The sequence below is a fragment of the Ambystoma mexicanum genome, chromosome 9 (genome assembly GCF_040938575.1).
Source record: "Ambystoma mexicanum isolate Mex_15411 chromosome 9, UKY_AmexF1_1, whole genome shotgun sequence".
Lineage (NCBI taxonomy): Eukaryota > Metazoa > Chordata > Amphibia > Caudata > Ambystomatidae > Ambystoma > Ambystoma mexicanum.
The window spans coordinates 1,444,056,545-1,444,077,572 of NC_090931.1; the positions used below are offsets into that span (position 1 = coordinate 1,444,056,545).

The 21,028-nt window shown below is 46.2% G+C and overlaps 1 protein-coding gene across 2 annotated transcripts in view; it reads right to left on the reverse strand.

Annotated features, from left to right (window-relative positions):
• Positions 1-21,028, reverse strand: part of IHH (Indian hedgehog signaling molecule) — a 188,787-nt gene that overhangs the window by 79,359 nt on the left and 88,400 nt on the right. The window lies entirely within an intron of this gene.

Here is a 21,028-nt window from a genome sequence, read left to right on the forward strand (position 1 = left end):
GAGTGTATCAAAACGATATCACGTAAACAACAAATTAGTGGCTGTAGCGAACTCTGAAAGCACTCAAGATAATCTCATGATAAAAAGGGAATTTATTGCCGTGAAGATTATGTTTCAATCAAAAGCATAATAGTGAATGGATAAAACAGTCTTGTGATTTTTAAAACAAGTCTGAAATTAAGCAATAAAGCTTGTGACAACAAAGTAAAAAACAGAAAGAGACACTGTCCGTGTCTGACTTGGATACAGTAACAAACAACATAAATTGTAAAGAAATACCAACTCCAGGTGCCAGCACTCTAATTATTGGTTTGATAATTTTATGCACAAAAAGCTGTCAAAAATCAATGTAATTTTCAAATTTTTCGGTTTTCAAAGTTTTTTTGATCTTTTTGAACTGGTGTGCCTACGTGTAAGTGTCATTTCACGACTCAAATAAACAAACAGGATAGACATCTGGAACACGTTTCGGCAAACAAGCCACCTGTCTGGCAATTGACTCCAAAGATAAGGTAGTTGCCTTCCTCAGGGCGATTACACATCTGCTGCCCTCTCTGCCCAGGGGGCACAATGTACTCACCCAAGATAATGGCAGGCTGCAGTGCTCTCATACTATGCCAAATCCCCAAATTCCATGCCAAAGATTCAATGCACTCATTATATGCCCACTTTCCTGTCTTTAGTGTTCTAAATGTATCTGGAATTCATGCATGCATGCATGGATTCATAAAGTGCAAACCTAGTGGCAAATGAACATAGTGCTATACACAGGGGATGCAGCCAGGGGGTTACAGGTGGGGTGCAAGTTTAGCATCGGAATTGGGACGGATAGAGGGACGCTCCAGAGGGACGAATCGGAGCCGATTGGAGTGACCAGCAAGGACTATATAGTGTGCTACTACCCTAATTATGGACGTGTTGCCTTGCCTGGGATGTAGTGCCCTAGTAATACACCTGCTGCTCTTCCTGCTCTGCATTGCCCCATTTAAACACCAGTCACGCTACCTTGGCTACAGTGCCCTAATTAGACAACCACTGACGTGTAATCACTGTACCGCAATAACTATATGTCCATAAGCTACCATGCTACTGTGGCTACCTAGGCTCCCATTCTTAGGATTCCATGCTATAATTAGACAACCCTCTGCCACGTCCATATTGCATTGCTGTGCCATAACTATAAAACATTTGCCTTGTTGAGAAGCAGTGCCCTGATGAAGGTCAGCAAAGATCCACCAGCCTATTGCAATACATTGATTCAAATTCGCAAAAAAAAAATGGATATCAATTAAACCAATTCTCAATATTTTCTCAGATGAGAGAGGGTCTGCTGGTAACCAATGTTTTCTACAATTAGAGAGCACTGAACAAGAACACTACCGGTTTCTGCTATGCCGTCAAGCTCGGAGTACGGTGTGCGTTTGGGTCGCAGTTATTCCTTCCCAAGAACAGAAACGCATTGGCTTCCACACTGTGCAACTAACTCCTGAATAAGTCACATGGAAGCAAAACATGTACGTGTACTATTGCGCATGCGCTTATTTCTGGTTGTCAAGCAAAACATGTGTGCGTACTTTTACGACTGAAATCTCTGCACTGGCTCCCAGTGGCTGCGAGGATTAAGTTCAAAACCCTCTGCATTGTCCACAAGGCCTTCTGGGGCCTGGGGCCAAAATACCTTCAACTCTCTCTTCCTAAATATCTTCCTTCTCGACCTCTCTGCTCTTCCGGCTCCAACTCCCTCAGGGTCAGTCGCTTCTCCAAGCAACGAGTTGGTGGTAGATCTCTCTCTTCGGCAGGGGCCTCCCTCTGGAACAGCCGTCCTGCCTCCCTGAAACTTGAGGAGAACCACCTCCGGTTCCGGAAGCACCTCAAAATCTTCCTCTTTGCTTCTGCTTTCACTCCCCCCTCTCCCCTGTTGATTTTCCTGACAGATACTGGACTGGATACCTGGCCTCCCTTCTGATCTTGGGCCCAGGCCCGCCAGTTGCCCAACTGCACTGCCTCCCTGACAACCCCTGCATCTGGGGACTGTTTTCTGTATCCTTACAGTCCCCCTACCAGCACTTATGTTCTGCACTTACTGTACACTTGCCACCTGCTGGCCGTTTTTATTTATCTTTTTTATTGTACTATCCCTTGTATTGCACTTCCCTCCTCTCCCTTCCCCCCCGCACTTTTCCCTTTCCCCTTCCCATGCACTTGCACGATCTCAATGTCACCAGGCCTAGTAGGATGTCTGTCTTCCCTTTGTTCCCCCTCCCTTGCCTCGTCGCGCCTTGAAACACTTGTGTATAGGCACGTTATAAATGCCATATCATATCATATCATATTGCGCGCGCGCTTATTTCTGGTTGCCCAAGACCCAAGCATCTTTGTAAAGTGTGTCTTTTCTTCATTTGTGGTGGTTTCTGAATGTAAGATGTTTCTGCGTGTGAAGCTGCTGCAACTGGTGTAAATTATTCCTTTGACTGGTGGGAGTGCCCTCCAGGTGTTCTCGAGTTTCTCCATTCAAAGCCATTTACTAAACTCCTAATTCCGATCTCACACAATGTGCGATAATGCTGGTGTTTTTAGGATGCCTTCTGCTTTTCATATGGGGTCCCAATTGATTTGAATATGTTGTTATTTTGCACAGCGCTGGCACCCGGCAGCTAAACCCCTTTTGCAAGACCTGTACCCTGGCTGGTTGCAAGGGGACTGGTGCCCCACCTGCCCATGTCACTTGCCTGTAATTTATCAGGATGTCTGGCAGATTTGAACAGTCCTATTTCCACCCCTTTTTGGGAAAAGCATGATCTGGCCCAGAAACATATCCGTGATCTTGTTTTTACTTGCATGCTAATGGGAAAGAGAGATATTGCCAATCTAGCTTCAGGGTTATGTCACTCGTTTCTAATTTGCTGTAGCCAATACTGGAGGAACACAGAATTGTATTATCATGTTACCTCAAATGTTCTGTTTGGTGGCCATACAAAAGTTTATCTGGAGAGATATTGATCAAATCCCCTGGATCCCGGCTCTATGGATCCCGACGGATCAGTCTTTAATGTCTGATCACTCACTGTCCTCATAAAATAGTTGCCTGGTGGGAGCCTAGGTTCTCCAGCTGCAAAGGCTGCTTTCAATACTGTCTGACATCTCTTGGTCAAGTCCTGGTACTACTTAGACTTTGAGCGCATCTCAGGACTTTTAGGGCATCCCATTGAATGTTCCGCTTCACGTCCTATTTTAGGTACGTGTATTCAGGTTGCAGCCAGTAGTGGTTGGGATTTTGAAAGACCTAAGAATTGAATACAGCGTTTTGAACATATGAACATCTTGCTTATATTTACGATACATTGACTATTATTTCGAAGTTCTAGGAGTATCTTAACATTACAGTTGTGTCTTTGTACAATGTGCATACCTACGTGTTCTTATGCCTTGACTCTGGGGTGAACATGCACATAAAATACTGGTGGGGTTTGGGGTGGAAGAGTGTGTGAATGGACCTAGTTCATAATGTGTACAAATTCCAGAAAGAAACACTGGATTCCACAATACATTCCATACTATCTACTGGAATGCAATTTCTAGAATTCTCGGTGCGTGGGGGGGATTGGGAGTGGCTGGGAGGATTGTTTTGAATGCTCTACAGTCGAGCCAATCAGCGGGGATGAAACGATCGCTGGTAGGTAGGGCATAATAGCCAATCAGGACATGCAGAGGATGTCAGTGTCCTGACTGGCCCAAACTTTCCATGCTCCGTGATTGGCCAGGATGTTACAGCCTCTCTGAATTGACGGGATGCAAGTCCAATTAGAGGCCCCAACCCAAATGGCAGATGGGTGTCTAGATTCTAGCTGGGCAGAATGCTCCTGATCCTGTGATTCAGTTCTGCATTCCGATGGAACAGGTGTTCACCTGCTCCTTTCCATAGGCAATACTTAATATGTACTAAAGAAAGAAAAAAGGCTGAGTTCTAGCTGCCCCCCCAGAACTTGGGAAACGCGAATTTCCCGCTCCCTGAACCAAGCTCAGCATACAGGTACTCATCGTGTCAGCCCTAAATGCTGGCTATCGCGTACTCACTGGCATTTCTGGCACCCATCTGACCCAAACGGCACGTTGTCCATAGAACAACACGATTGCACTCATAATACCCCTAACCAGAACCCCACTATTCTGGCCTACCCAGAAGCTTGTATTGAATTCAGGTCAGCCACATCATTACCACGGCTGTGGCGGCAAAATTACCAGCCAACTGAGAAGTTTTCTACCTCCGGGGGTCACCGCAGGAACTAATACTGTGTCAGATTGGAATGGCAAAACTGTAAATGAGAAAAGCCTGAAGGACAAGGCCTCACTCTATGTCGCTACATTGTGTAACAGTCCACTCCCCTTAAAATAAGGCTTTTCCTTTTCTCCCTTGCTTTGCAGATCAAAGATCATGGCTCGTCTGTTCATGGAGGGTGTGTAGCATTGCACCCAATGGCCTGGTGCTTGCCCGTGTGCCCTGGAAGAGACCCCGTGAACTCTGTTCCCCTCACCTGAGAATCTTCAGAAACATGCAACACAAATCCGCTTCCCTCCCCCGCCCCACCCTCCTAATCCCAACTCCACCCTTTCAATTTAAATAGGGTGACCAGATTTTACAGACGAAAAACCGGGGACGGCCAACGACATAAAAGAAGGACTACCCCCTCACATCCTGTCCCCCAACCCTGCTCCCCCCGACCTTCAACCTCCCCCCATCCCACAGTATTTCCAGTCCTGTTACTGCATATAAATTGCACGGATCTGACAGTTGATATAAGCATATAACTAAAAAGAGCTTTTGCTCCGATACCTAATGCAGGCCTTGCAGAGGTGTAGACAGGGCAGGGCGTGAGCTGGCAAGGCCCACCCAAACACTGTAAATGCCCACTTAGCAGCGCTGTGTGGGCATTTACAGATGTTAATGTCACTGTGGTGGGCCCACCTACCTTAGCTCCAGGCCCCACTCTTTGGACACTCGCGGCTAAGCCTCTGAGGCCTTGTCCTTCATCTATTTAGCAACGGGGCTCTGTGGCGCAATCAGTTAACATGTGTGCCTAGCACCTGTAATGTTAGAGGTTCGAGCCCAACTTACGTGACAACATTTCGAATCTATTATAATTGTTGGAGCCACTTTATTTCCACAAAACCGGGGCATGTTTTTTAAATAGTAAAACCTCTCGGGGTGGGGTAGTGGGGCCTCATTTCCGTGAATGGAACATCTAACCTAGATGCTCCTACACACAGCATCTTCCATACACTACTTCTAAATCGCCTCTCTACCTAGAGCGTCATTGCTGTTGGACTCGTGTGAGGCTATGTACAGCGCTCCAGGGCATCTGGGAGCTATATGTAGAGTTTATAATTACACACCTCAAATAAAAGATGATACATAGCCTGGATCAGGAGAAGTGCGCGTCTCATTACACTCATCTTGTGCTAGGCAATGTCACGCTGCTGTTGCAGGATTGCGTCTGGCAATAGCTTAATGTGCATGGAATGGACTCAAAAGGGCCAGCAGACAGGGAAAAGTCAGGAGGAAAGTGTGGCAGCCGTCGACATGTTTCGACTGCACGGCGAGGGGAAGTGTGATGGCCCGTTAAGGGTTTTAGAGGAAATAGACAGAGAGTAGACAAATCATACTTATGGACGCGCTGACATCAAACACGATAATAGGACACACCCAAAAGCAAACAAGGAAATAATCAGACGGCCTTCAGGAAAACACATGTTCCCTCCACCGAGACTTGCGTGTCTTTGAAAACACTTCTTCCACAATTAGCGATTGATTGTGGCGAGCACTCTGCACACATCTGAACCGGGCCTGGAGTCGGATCAGAAACCGAACAACATCAAAGGTCCTGGGAGATGGGGCGTGGCTCCCAGCCACAGAAGGATTGCTTGTTTTAAGGCTGCCAAAAGTCACTGTGAACTGGCTGAGTCTCTCTTTGGCAACACCGTGTGGCGTGGAGGGAATAAATCAGGTTGACTTCAAAGCAGGTGAAGCAGTGGCCTGTACAAGGCTCACCCGGAAAATGGATGGACCGTACAGGGACCATCAGGCGCAGTTTTATATCAGCCCTTGCTAGTCTGCTGAAAAACTAGGCTGTGTTCAGGGTTAAAACCAATAGATATTCTGTCTGGATTTTTTCCTCCAGTGTTATGCTTCAATTCTTTCCAACCTGAAGGTTGTTTTTAAATTGAGGTTTGCCTTGTTTAGATGCACAGTGCTTATTTGAAGTTGCTAGCATTAAAAAAAAAAAAATACTTTGCCATTTGTGTTGTATCATACAATGGAATATTGTATGTAACATGTCACATATTAAATAGAATCGCATGCACGTCACGCAGGAACAATGGCCGGATGCAGGACCATGCACTGCACTTGGAATGTGGGTCGAGGGTAGGTGCACCCCTGAACTTGATAACAAAAAACTGCCACCAACCAGTGGAACCACCTCCTAGAGTCGTGCTCGTACCCTGAGAAACTACTGGTCGGGAATGGGGGCACAAACAATATTTCACACTACAATGAATCCTTCGAATAGGACTCATCAGCACATCAGCAAAAAAGGAGCACAGAGACATTGCACCAGAGCGACAGTGCAGACGTTTTGGTCTCAGAGGCCTTTCGTGTGTCCTTTGTTTCCCGCTCTTTCCCCCTTCATCTCATTATACTTGCCACCCATTCATTCTGTCTCTCTGTCTCACTGCACTCTATTGCACACTCTCTCTCATTCTTTCCTTCTGACTTTCTCTCTGTTGCTCTCTCTCTCCCATTCTCGCACTCGTGCTCTTTCCATCGTGACACATGGCCGGCCCGAGTTTTTGATGTGACTAAGTAACCGCATGTTCCAAAGTCGTATTCCTGCCTACTTACACTTTCTTGAAAAAGCGCCTCAATGCCCGTGGGCTGTAGTGCGCTATACAAATGTAAACATAAAAATAAGTACTGCAAATTACAAGGCGGCATAGGAATTATACTTGCCATTCTTGCCAAACCTCCCGATTTAGGCTGGAGGATCCCGATTGTTCAATGAAAAATAGTGCTATTTTAACCCCAATGCATTCCTATGAGCAAATTCTTTTCTCCTGGTTTCTCTGTCGAAATCTCCCTTCAGGTGCTTCAGAGTGTTGGCATGTATGCCTTCATCTGATTGGCCTGTGAGTGTAAAGGGGCTAGCTCATGAACGTCCAGGGTGAGTTTGCCATGTGCGTGACTCATCCCCAGCCCTACCACCCGTTACCGGATCAGAAAATAGTCACAGCACTCGTGACCCGGCAGGAAAACCTTCATCGTTTCCATTTCCATGATATTGAGGTCCCTGACTCTGCGCATGCGTGCTCGATGTCTAGTGACTCCGTCTTGTTTGTGCGGCCCGCTCGCTCTCCTGTCTCTGCTCTTGTGGCCACACCCGCCGGCTCACCTCTGCACTCCCAACCCGGCGCCCTGCGCAGGTGCTCTGTTTACTCCTCGTCTTTGTGAACTGCTGTTTTACAGCCTCTTGGACAGTTGTCAGGCAGATAAGACCTATCCGGAATTCGATAAACACCATTTACAGGCAGAAGGCATTTTATTTGGGGGAGAGGCTGACTTTTGTCCCCGTAACCTGGCCGGGCTCCACCGACAGGGGGTGCATGGCTGACGGTCAGCCAATCGTGTGTCTCTACGGTGCCCTTTTGGACTGGGTGCTGCTGTACGGTTACCAGGATGTAGCAGGGTAATGAGGCCGCTCCCCCGTGTGTTATGTGGCTCCACTTCCTGGTTGTAGGGCAGCATATCCTGCATGCATCACACACCTACTTTATTCTCTGGGCATGGGCCGTTTCCCTAGAGTAGTATGTGCAGTGGTTTAAGTGGGGTGGGGCTAACCCGGCAGGCTATGAAAATTGTATGCAAGACGTAGCTGTGCCAGGTCTCCCCGAAGTTCCCTGCTAACCTATGCCCAGTAGAAGCCAGGGTTTTTTTTCCCCTAAAGCCTGAAACTCTTGCGTATAAGTGAGCACTTCAGGCTTTAGAAAACAAGCCTGACTGTCTTTTCATTTTGTCGCTGAATCCCCCCCAGTAGCCCCTGTAATTTTAAATGTAGGGATCGTCACCCTCACATCCTAGGGCCGGGTGATGATCAATGCAAAGTGGTGCCTGGAAGGGGTCGGTGTGTGGAATTCAAAACATCTGCACGGTGGGTATGCTCACAGCACGACATCCGCATAGACCCGTGCATTCTGGGTGGACACAGCCTACAGGCACAGTCCCCCGTCATATTTAGTTGGGATACGTCAGGAGGGATACACAATGCATCTCCAGAAAGGGTGGGGGGGGGACAAACCTTCCCCCTGCCATGGTCAGCCTAATTAATTAGCAAAGGATCCATGGGCCCAACATGTCCTTTTGATGAGCCCTGCTGCTGGTGGTATCGATTTGCATACTATTCACAAGGCAACTCATACAGGCACACATGGGGCCTGGCTGCAGAGGCTAACAAAAGAGACAGAAACCCAAACAACCTTTCATATACACTTTCAACCTGAAGCCAGCTCCTGCCTCTCAATATTGATTGACAGTGAACTGTCATTTCTAGGACTGCCTGTTTACAGTAGTCAACCCCGCAGTGGGACCCCATTCATAAGGTACGAATGTGTAGTTTGCAGGAGCCAGAAAGTATGGCCTTGCTGTAGCTTCAAGGCAGACCTGCCGCTTTAATCAGGAACCATAGAGAGCTCCATTAAACAGAGAGACCCTTTGATCCAGAACAGACAGAAAGAAAAGTGGGATTTAGTATTGCATGTTTTCACCCCTTTACCTTTACTTTTGCAAAGCACTCTGGTTATGACCTAACGCATACAGGAGAATGTTGGTGGATACCCAGGATTTGTTCATTAAGGTATGCTTAGCCTACACCCAATCCCTGTGATCCATTTGGTTTTACAAGAGGGCCAAGACCCTCTTTTGGGACATCACCTGACGGCTTCACCAGAAGCAGAAAGAAGAACTCATCATTGGATCCTGGCTGAAGGTACAGTCTGCCTTGCATCTTCTGCCAGCGAAGGAAGGCCAGGACCTCCAAGAGGGATGCAAGACCCCTCCCCTAATCATCTCGCAGGCAACAGAGGGAGATACCTAATCCAGAGGACCCTCCAGCAGCTCCAGAACCGGTACCCAGCCAGCAAACAGTGTGCCCTGCTAGGCTCTGCAACAAACTTCCAAGGTGAGAAGTGCAGACAGTTTTGGAGCCCTAAACCAAGGACAAGGCAGCTGCCCGTAACACATTCTGAGAGTAGATGCAACCTGTGTTGGCTTCCGGTGGTGCACAGAATATCGCTCAAAACTCTTGCACTAACACACAAAGCTAGGGCCAACCTCGCTCCAGCCTACCTTACTAACCAACTCACCTCGCATACCTCCTCAAGACAAGTTAGAGCAGCCCAAATTCACACAATGTCCATACCGAGATTCAAACTCCATAACTCGGGAGGGGCTAGCTTCCCTGTACTGGGATCAAAGTTATGGAACACACTCCCTGCTTCTCTCAGATCAGAACCCTCCTTCCAGGTATTCAAGCGCAACACTAAACGCTGGTTTCAGGACATGGATACAATGACAGTCTAACTTCCTTACATCATTACGTTTGTCTCCAGCCTACTGTACTTTTGTATTTCCTACTTATTTATTTACTTTACCATTACTGACTTGTTTTGCTTTTCCATTATCTCCTTATAAATGGGGAGAGCTTGAGTCTCCTGCCTTGATCAACTGTATCTTCCTTGATCAACTGTATGTAACTGTAACGTTCTGTAACCTGCATGTAAGATGATGCGTCCGGTTGCCCATGGGCCTGGCTGCGCTTTACAAATAAAACAAATACACTCGTCAGCTTTGGGCGGTCCGCCTTAAAGGACGACATGAGCCCAGTGAAGAAGCTTGGAGAAGTGCATCGACAAGCATCTACCGGCGTCCGCCTTAAAGGACATTTTCGTGCCAGTTGAGTTCCTTGAGCTGCAACCGACTGCAACACTGACTATTGTTATGCTGCAGTCGCTTAAAGACTTCCGAGACCACACGACCAGTGCTTCAGAACCACCAACCAGCACTGAGACAACGATTCCTGACTACGAGCCGCTGCGTAGGATGGCCTGCAGCCGTCCATCCAGCCAGCTCTGCTCGTCAAACTGTTTGCGGCCCGATACCCTCAGCTGTCTCGCACATTGGACTTTGTCCCAGAAGCTGCAAAGCACCCTGAAACCGACTCAACCCTGTAGAGCACCAAGAACACCTACAAGCACAAGGTACGTTGTGGTTCTAACCCCCTGGTCCTTCTCTGATGGTCCCTTAAGACATTTGAAGACCCTTTTCTCCCTTTGTAGTGAAACCAAGTATCCTTGGCCTGTTGCGTTTTTCTATACCCACTACCCACCTATCAGTATCCAGAGTGCATCCCTTTTGCATTTTTGAAACTGTTTTTCCCTCTGCATTTCTTTACAGGGTGGGTTGTATTTTGTAGTGTTGTAAGAGGTGTGGTGCTGATTGATGGTTTAGAAACCGATATTCATCTCTGGACCACTGGTGCCCCGGAAGTTGATTCGACCAAGTGAGAGTTTTGGCAGAGTGAAAGGTGAGAAAGGGACTCATTTGGCAGATGTCGAGGACGTTTAGTCTGTCAGCCATAGGTGAAGAGGTCACTAATTGTTATAGGGCCAGATCAAGCTCATAGAGAACCTCCAGGCTGCGGGCCAATGGGACGAAGTGAGATATCAGGAGGGAAAAAAAGAAGAGAGATTAGGAGGCGTGGAACGGTTCAACTCTGAGGTCGTTGCTGTGATCTGTGTCTGGTCGGCAGATTGCAGGTTCAAAACCCAACACGGTTGGCTCAGCCTTTCATCCCTCTGAGGCCGATAGAGTGAGTACCAATTTCGACTGGGTAGTAATAATAATGTATGTAAATATGTGCTAGGTAAATGCTTTTGGTCAAAGCGCTAAGTAAATATCAAAGTATTATAATTATTATTATACTATACAGTGGCTTGAAAATAGTAGATTTATCTTGAGCTATTTAGCCAACAAACAACCTGTGTAACGATAGTTCTATCCCACGACACAAGAATCACACCCTCTTACCACCAACCCTACTAAAACGCGCCATACTCCTGCAAACACACTCCACACAGACCAATTACACCGCCCTCACATTGCAAACGCAAGTTCCACATCCGCCCTCACACTTAGCAACACAGCCGAGACCTCTTCCAATTGCATACCTTTACCACTAACACAAGACCATCCTTATGTTTTCAAGCAACTACACGCCCACACCTACTTGTGCCACCAAGAAACTAACCCACACACAGTGACCACTTTTTCTGAACTGAAACTATCAACAGAACAAAGCACCTGTGCGCTCTTGTTCTCCTCCTACTAACCGTGCACATTTTTAGATCCGTCAGAGCGCCTGGAGACCACGCAAATGGCAGCTGTGTACTGTATAAATACTATTAACCTACCATGACATAACATAGTCACAATTGGTTTCCCTGATGTATGAGAGCACTCATATTATCATATTCATTCCGGGCTGGAAGCTTTTCTGTGAAGAAGCAACCCTTCATCTATTCACAGACAATTAATGAAGGGACATCAGTACTCCATTTGGCCAGAAGGTGTCACTACAATGCTGCGAGAGGCCATGTTAAAGCTCCTCAAGTTGCTGCTTTATGGTAAAATCTGGATTCGCTCTTTGGCTCATTTGCAATAGAAAAGTATTCAAAAATGAAAGAGAGAAAAGGGAGAGAAAGAAAGAATGAAAAATTAGAAAGAAGGGAAGATAGAAAGAAAGAACGAAGGAAAAGGGAGAGAAAGAAAGAAAAACTATAGGAAAAAAAGGAAAAAACAAAAAGATGACAGAAGAAAAGATAAAAGTAAGAAACGGAGAAACTAAAAGAAAGAGCAAAAGACAGAAAAAAGAAAAAGAGCAAGAATTAATGGAAGAAATAGAGGAGGAAGAAGAAAGATAGGAAGGAAGTGAGTGATAGTGGAAGTGAGGAAGAAAGAAACATGTCTGTGCGACCCCTAACAATGATATTTGTAAGATAACTAAGTGGGTGAAATGGCTACCCAGACACAGAGGCAGATTTGAATCCTGGCAGATTGATTATTCCTTTTATCCTTCCCAGGGTAAAAAGATGAGTGCCATTCATTGGTGTAACAATAACATCTTTCATTCAAGCGCCAAGAAAAAATCCAACTTGTGATGTGGGCACTAATAATTGTCCTTATTTTTACTGCAGCAGGAATTGGGCCATAAAGAGAATGGCCTACCACCAGACCACACAGAGGTCCCCAGTTATTAAATCCAAAAAGCAACATCATATGGACAGTAAACATGAGGCTCAAAACTGTGCCGCTGCGTGCCACTTACTGAGAAAATATCACCTCCAGCGGCTATTTGATAGAAAATTGAACTTTGACTGTAAAAGGCATCTTTCATTTGTTTATTTTGGGTATTTATTGAGCGTGGACTTCGCTCTGACAAGCAACAGAGCACTGTACAACAAAGGGTTAACATGAATACAGGCAATGGGGCGCAAGGGCTGTGTTAACATACAATTAATCATCACAATCAATAATTAGTGGTGAGGTGGAGTTGGCCTGCATGTGGAGTAACATATACCATCTCATGCTTTTTGGCCCCATTGTGAAGGTCAAAGGTGAGCACACCCTGCCCTAGCACACCCCTACTTACATCAATCACCTTCTCCTACCAGCCACCAGCCCGCAACGCCAACGCCGGGCCTGGAAACGTGCCCACTTGCTACTGATACAATGGGTAACCCGTAATGTGCCCTGATGGAGCCAAAACTGAACCAATATTTCTCACACTCACCTACACCGCCAACTTCCAAATGCCATCACCCATCCATAGCCAACCACACCCGGCACCAAGGTGGCGTGCGCAAGACTCACCTGCAACAAACACAGCACTGTTGGCGCCCACACAAAACCACTGACCGCCCTCATCCTTAATGTTGCCCATTCCTCATGTTTTAGGACCCAAGTCGCCTTCAAGATCCTAATTCTCATCCACAAATGCATATACAGAAAGGCCCTAACATGATACAGGACGGCACCCCTGAATGCTCCCTGCCTTTACAACCAACCAAACATCGCTATCGGCTCCCCAAAAACACTTCACTTCAAAAGGCCTAGTAGTTTCACACTCACAGTTCCACTCTGTGCTTTAAGTGGGTTAAGAGGTCCAGGAGGCCTCGGATGCGTCATAACCAATGTTTGGGCGCAGGGCCTAAGAAGGTCTGCAAGTAGCTAAGGAACCTTTGAGCTGGCCTACTACACACTGCTGAACGTTCGTACTTGAAGTTAAAGAGAGTCATATCTATTTTAAAGTGTGTGTGTAAAATATAATATAATTAGCAGACAAAAAAAAGCGATTACAATAAAAATATTCAAATATAAAAATCAATTCCAGACACTAGAACTCCCCCCCCCCATCTTGAACCTCTTCCCTGTCAACACCAGACTCGGCCCCTCGCTTCTACTTTTCAGAAAGGAGCTCAGGACCCTCCACTTGAAGGAATGGCTCCCCCCCTAACCTCTAGGTTCACACTCCTTCCACTCCCCACCATACCCGAGGCTGTGCGATCGGCCCCCACACCTCCGCTTTCTCCCCTGGTTGCTTGTCGATCATTGCTGCCCAATTGCCAGCCCTTATCCTCTCCCATTGTTGGATCCCCGTTCCTTTGTATTGATCGCATGCGACCGCCCACCCTCGCAGTCTCCTTGCTCTTATGCCTTGTAAAGCCCCCGTTGCTTCCCGAAGCTGGCTGCCCACTCAATAAATTCCCAAATAATAATAATAATAAAACAAATCACAACAAGTCAATGCAGTTTCCAATACCTCTGGTTTTTTTTAAAGGAAATTCATAATTCATATGTTTACATATATTTTATAAACTCTTTCCAATGACAGTAGTTTAATGATGAATTGCAAAAATCAAATAGTATTTTTTCCTGTACTTTATTTCCCCTTCAGGGTGGTACAAAACAAAGTCCAACTCCAAATATATGCAACTGATGATGTGAATTTAAACATGATTGATAGTGACATCTACTGGCGAAGAGTGGTATCGTCACCTCTTTTCATGTAGCGTGGGGAATAGTTAGCACAGGAAAATCATTTTAGAGGGCCCCTTTGGATACTGCCGGGACTGAGTCCCTGCTAACCACGGAAGCACTTAAAGGCTTGGTCCCGATACCAGAAGATTGCCAAAAAAGTGCGGCAAGGCAGTCCAGCCTCCAGATCTGTGCTGTAGAGATGTGTTATTCCCATATGTTTCATGTTACTTTAAGAGGGTATAAAGCATGTGACTACCACTCTACCAGTGCTGTGTACTCTGCACTACACACACCCACAAACACTAGCATATCTGATTTGAACTTCAGCTGAAAATAAAAAGGATAAAGGAGCATTCAGAATATCACAATTTAAAGATTAAGAACCTCAAAAGTTACATTCAGGGGGCGGGGGGTATATTCCCTCCCTCCCCATAGTCGTCTGGCAGGGATTTTATCTAGGGTGAGGATGCCCGCTGCAGGGTTCAAGCCGTGCTTTTGATCCCAGGCCCTGCCAGGGCTCCCCAGATGTCCCCGCTCTGATGTCCTCCATGAGACAATTCAATAAAAATGTAACATAGCTCTCAACTCACCCGCTTTTGGCGGGTGTCACGCGCCTTGCAAAGGGCTGACTCACCCGCCAAGCCTCCTGCACGCCCATTCATTCCAATTGGCGTCTCACCCTCCAGAAGCAAAATCGGTGATTTCACTCGCCTTTGCTTATCCAGTAGATGTCACCATCACTTCCTGTTTAAGGTCCTAGACCCAAGCTACTCCTCACTGATGAGGCCCTACAAGGCTGAAACATGTCCGGGGAGGCTTGTGGTCTCCTGCAGAAGGGATGTGACCAAGCAGTCTGGCCTGGACTGCCCCTTTGGGGTAGGACCAAGCCTGATTTGTATATGGTCTTACCCCTTTCTGTAGTGGCTTGGCAGGCGAAGAGCGATGGTCTGGAGGGTTGCCCAGAGCAATGCCACAGGTTAAGATTAATTCTAAACCTTCTAGAAATCACCTCTGGTTTTGTTAATTTGTTTTGAAATACTCTGAAGGGACCATATAAAAGGAGGAACGCGTTGTTTTTTTTAACAGATTATTATATTGAAATATTGCCATTAAAATTACTTGATACAATTAATACAAAAGAATCGTGGGGTTCCTCCAAAGAGATTAGAAGATGGATTGACCGATTTTGATTTCGTTTTTACGTTTCAAGGTTTTTATTTTAGTCGCTTTTTGACGGCTGATTTCAATTCGCACACCTTTTCCAGTAGATGCTGCTGGCCACTCCTTCAGTTACTTAGGCATATGTCTTCTGAAGGCTCCTTTTATATGTGCGGTTCTTGGGGTGGGCCAGGCAGCTCTTAGGCCCCGCCCCACATACTTTTGCCACTCGTTAAGGTCCCGCGAGATTTCAGACTCTGCTGATGAAATCACGCACGATGTCCCAAATCTCATCACAAGCGGCACCCCAATGACACACGGAGCCCCGCTGATGACATCGCACGTCAAAACAGCAGATAACGTCGCTGATTGGCGGGAAAGGAGAACACTATTTGAAAAGGAGCAGCGCGTGTGGCTTGCAGATCATGCTCATCCCTCGCTCCCCCCCCCACCGCCCGCTGTGTTTACGTTTTTGCAGCTTCCTTTGTCGGCTTATGCCATCGTTTTCTTTGGTGTCCCACTCTCGTCTGTGATTTTAAGCCGGTTTCCCGGCCCGTTTCCTTCCGCTAACATCAGCGCTCCCTTTTCTGCAAGCCCCTTGCCACCCGCTTCCTTGAACATCTCGCCGCTCAGCCTGTCCTCCCGAGTGCATCTCTTTCTCTACCTTCCTCCTCCCTTTCTCCACCTCTCTCTTTCTCTTCCCCTCTGTGTCTTTCTCCCCCTCGTTCGCTTTCTTTCGTCCCTTTCTCTTTCTTGCTCTCACGCTCTTTCTCTTTCTCTCGCTCTCCCTGTCTTTCGCGTTCTCTCCTTCTACGTGGGGTGACCAGAGAAAGTAGCAATAGCTCTTGAAAGTCGCTGCTAAGGCACTACACTTCAGAAGCGAGTAGAAGGGGGTTTACGTGTTACTGTTTAAAGAAATATTTATAATTAATCTATCACAAACTAACACCCTCTTAAGTTGTAAAATGCAGCATTTCTTCTGTGTGAGATTGTGCATTCCAGGCTGTCAGCTATGAAGACCTACTACAAAATACCGGGACCACTGCAGTTTCCAATGGGAACATCATCTTGAGAAAGGGGCACAGAGCACCAAATTCTGGGACAGTCCCGGCAAAACCGGGACGTCTGGTCACCATACTTCCACGTCTCTTTCTCGCTCTCCCTCTCTATCTTTCCCTCTCTCTTTCTCGCCCGTCTCTCTTTCTAGCGCTTCCTCTCCATCTCTCATGTCCCCTCTCTCTACACATTCTCTCTTTTTCACTTCCTCTCTCTCGTTCTCTCTGCCTTTCCCCCGTCTTTCTTGCTCTCCCTCTCGCTCAGTCTTTCTTTCTCTCTTGCTCTCCGTCCCTTTCTTTCTCCCTCTTTTCCTCCTTCTTTTCCTCTCTTTCTCTCCCCATCTCTTTCCCACTCTCTGTCATTCACCTGCTCTCTCTCGCTTTCTCGCTCACTGTCTCTTCGTCTCTCTGCAGAGTAAACACCTCCCCAGGGTTTCTGGGGTCCTTTGATCAACGCTCACCCCATATTGTTCTGCCATTTTCCCAATTTCTTTGCTACTACTCTTGAAAATGCCACCCAGGTTCGCTAAATGATTGCCAGGTCCGTATTGAATGGCCAGTTTTGGAAAGGACATTAATATGAAATCAGGCTCGGGGCAATGGAGGTCAAACAATTGCTTCCAATCTGGTGTATTTTTAATAGAAGGCAGCGACGTGTGCTAGCCTATTACATATTGATTAATAGGGCTGGACTGGCCTATAGGGAATTCTGGAGATTTCCCAGTAGGCCCCTGCACCCTGGGCAGGGCTGGACTGGCCTATAGGGAATTCTGGAGATTTCCCAGCAGGCCTCTGCACCCTGGGCAGGGCTGGACTGGCCTATAGGGAATTCTGGAGATTTACCAGCAGGCCTCTGCACGCTGGGCAGGGCTGGACTGGCCTATAGGGAATTCTGGAGATTTCTCAGCAGGTCTCTGCACCCTGGGCAGGGCTGGACTGGCCTATATGGAATTCTGGAGATTTCCCAGTAGGACTCTGCACCCTGAGCCTCTTGTGTGGTAACCTATTTTATTTCCACATTTCCTCATAGGAAGAGGGTTGGGCTTGCTGACTAGTTTGTGTAATGTGCACAAACATTATTTAAAAAACAGAGCGCCGCTGCCAGTGTGAATTGCTTTACACTGTCAGAAATACTACAGCAACTCGGTTTGCTGAATTTCCCTTCAAGGGGCGGGGCTAAGTGCACATCAAAGGCCAGCCCTGATTCCAGACAGGAAGTGCTTTGATGTGTAGCAGCCCCCGGGACTGGCTCCTCACTGCTGGTCTGCTATGTCGGAAGCCAAGCTCAGGACAACCTGCAATGCTGACCGGGGTCTGTGCAGACCCCCCTGGCAGCATGTCTCAGACCCACAGGCACAGACACTTTAAGGCCTATAAATGCAAGTTAACTTACTTAACACCCATGGGACGGGGTGCCCAAGCACAGGTAGCCGCTCCCGTTGGAAAAGCGAAGGATTGAGGTTTGGGGGATGGGGCAGAAAGAGCGGCATAGGCAAGTGGTATTCAAACTTTTTTCTACCGAACCACCCCTCCCCCCCGAAATAAAATATTGTTGCTGGGTTCCCCTATATGCCATGCCTGCTTATATTTTCTATTAAACACAGTCACTGTACTCCCTTTTGGAAGATCCTCGCGACCCCATGGACATCCGTTGGCCGCCTAGGGGGGCCTGCCCCACAGTTTGAAGACCACTGGCCGCAAGGCGAAGGATCCTTGCATCGGCAGCCACTCATGCCACCTTACCTGCATATGAGTTCAGGACTTACGTGTGGGGCTGGGGGCACTTTGTCTCTCTCATTCTGGCCTCACTTGACATTCATTACATTATCAGTTTTTGCTCTGTAGTACATTTTATTCTTAGTATCATTTGTGCCCTTTTGTCACTTTTGAGCTCCTTTTCATTCTTTCTTCTGGTTCTGCTGTTTTTAGTGCTTCTATTTTTTATACTTATCCATTTTTAATAGTGTTGGTGTGTGTGTTTTGAATGTAGTCGTGCCTGTTTGCCTTTGGGCCCAAGTCGCCTTATAAATGTTTAAACATAAACAAACATTTGTGATTGTCTATGTGTAATCCTTGCAGTCAGGAAAGCATGTGTTAAGGGGACAGTCAAACGTATTTCTCTATTAACGGAAAGTGGACAGAGTGAAGATGCTAAAATATTTGTTCAAATATCCTCAATAATTCTCGAGGTTACAAACAAAGAAAGTTAGGTGTACCAACCTATTAATGAGGCAGTGGGAAGTATGTTTTGGAAGGCAACAGTGTGATATATGTGAGACATTACACAGTACCACACACTTGGAGATTTGCTTCTGAAGAGACCTGCTGGGTAGTTTGTAATTTTCAGCGTTCCTTTTGAAAAGGTCAACTAAAAATGAATGGAAGTGTGAAGGGCCCTGAAGAAGCACACATTGTAGGCTCTGCATTAGCCCAACAATGCGAAACATATGTTGGCCTGTTCTCTATCTGACGTGGCTTGTGTTTAGTGTATATTTTGGATATGTGTTGGAGATTTGATGATAACAAAAAACTTGAATGGGGCATTTTTGTGTGTTGTAATCCAAGGAACTATGGCTGCCATGGAATAGGGAATTGAAAAGAATTGTCACCTGACCTTACGGATTAAGAACGCAAATATAAATGAAGTATGATCGTAATTTGAACTCTCTTTTCTATTCATTAAAGCATGAGACTGATTAGTGAAGTTTAAACGTGTGCACTAGCAGTGTCTCAGATTCCTCAGCATTTGTTTGTACTAGAATCAGTGCTTTAAATGCAAACACAGAAGTGCAGGTATCAACACCCCAGAATACCTGCTTACTGTTGCGAAGTGCTGGTAGTTCTCCATTTAAAGTATTGTCTTCTTGCTTAGAAGTGCTGGTACTATGTCTTTCAAATAAAATAGGTGCAGGTACTCAGGACCGGCAAGTACCTGCCCACTTAAATCACTGATTAGAATAATTCACCAGAGCCACTAGCAGCAAAGATACTGATGTATTATTCTGCAAGCGTGGGCATCTGGAGAGATCTGGAGGCCAAAGGTGTTCCTAATTGGGCATTCCTGGTACACACAGAGGCTGCCACCCTTTAGCAGAAGTATGTTAGATCATCATATTCGATATCAGGGGTCTGCAACCTTTGGCTCTGCAGGTGTTTTGGAATACAAGTCCCATCAGGCCTAGCTAGCATGGTCAATGGTGTGGGGTCATGGGTGTCATCGTTCAAAATATCTGGAGACACAAAGGTTGCATATATAATTCATTTGAGATTTTAATTCCTTCTGAAATTGGAGTAGTGATACAAAAATGAATAATGTCATCAATTAAGTCATAGGACAAGGAATTAACGCAAATAACTTTGAGCATAAAAACATTTTTGTGAATGTTTGTTGGTATATACCCTTAACCTACACCCAGTCCAAGGAGTTTGTTGCAGATGAGAGAGCTCCACCTTCCATTCAGAAAGAGCTTTGAAATCTGTCAGTGAAATCAAATTAAATAATGTGGGGTCCACAGTAGGGACCAAGCAAGTGACAGTGGACTCAGCACAATTGTGCCAAAATGAATCAGATGCATGGAACCCCAACCCTCCCCCGTTAGTCCCCACTCCCTTTTTCTCTCCTTCCTTCGCTGTGTCCTTCTATCTGTGATTGTAAAGAGCTCTATTGCTTCTCGAAGCTAGACCCACTCAATAAAGACCCTAATACTAATGGTCAGAGTAACCTATAACCAGACCCAAATAGGGGTCCATGTTGCCAGGTTCTCCACTATCTGGAAGTGTAGACAATGATAACACCTGGGTCCACACACCCTGCACTCTCCCCACCCTATCTGAGACTCAGTGATCTGCTCCCTGCTGTCTCCTCCCCAGGTTCCTTGTAGACCCCTTACTGCCAATTGCCCTCCATCCCCTGTTAGCTCCTCTCTCCCTTGTTGCTCTGCTTCCCTCACTGTGTCATTCCCCCTATGATTGTAGTGTTCAGTTGTCTCCTTTGTAGCTAGTCCCACGCTCAATAAATACTCTAATGATAATATTAATAATAGAACAAACCTCAAAAGACAAAAATCACAGATTGATTCAATCCCCCAGCCCCTGCCCCTTTCAAGGAAATACACAATTAACAAGCTACAGGAACACACCTTGAGCAAAGTTAACTCTTAGCTACATACAAACAAACCGTAAGCGGTTGCATGACTCAGTTTAACCAATATTAGTGAACCAAGTGCAGAGTGTACACAGGGGATTCTTTTGTCAAACGTGTGACTACACACATGCAATCCTTCAACTCCTGCGTGAAGATGCTCATTTCTCCACAGTCGTGTTACTCTCTCTTGCCAGGCCCATCTAAACTTCAGTGGTGCATCTTGCTATAAAACAATTATCAAATAACAGAATGATTAAATCGTTGCTTCAGATACAGAGGATCACTTGAATTTCACTCACTTTTTAATAGTGGCTCCTGGAGTTGGAGCCAGGCATCTGCATGAGAAAAAAAAACATTACTATAGAATGCATATGATGTGGGCATGGCACACTTGTCTGGCATTAGCGGAAGGATACATATAAAACTCATAATGTATCCCCCGGAAAAAGGATCCTTTAAAGAGTTAATCACAGAAGGAGCAGATTCTTTGTTCAAAGTTATTTTTTCACAATTAAGTATATGGTTTGT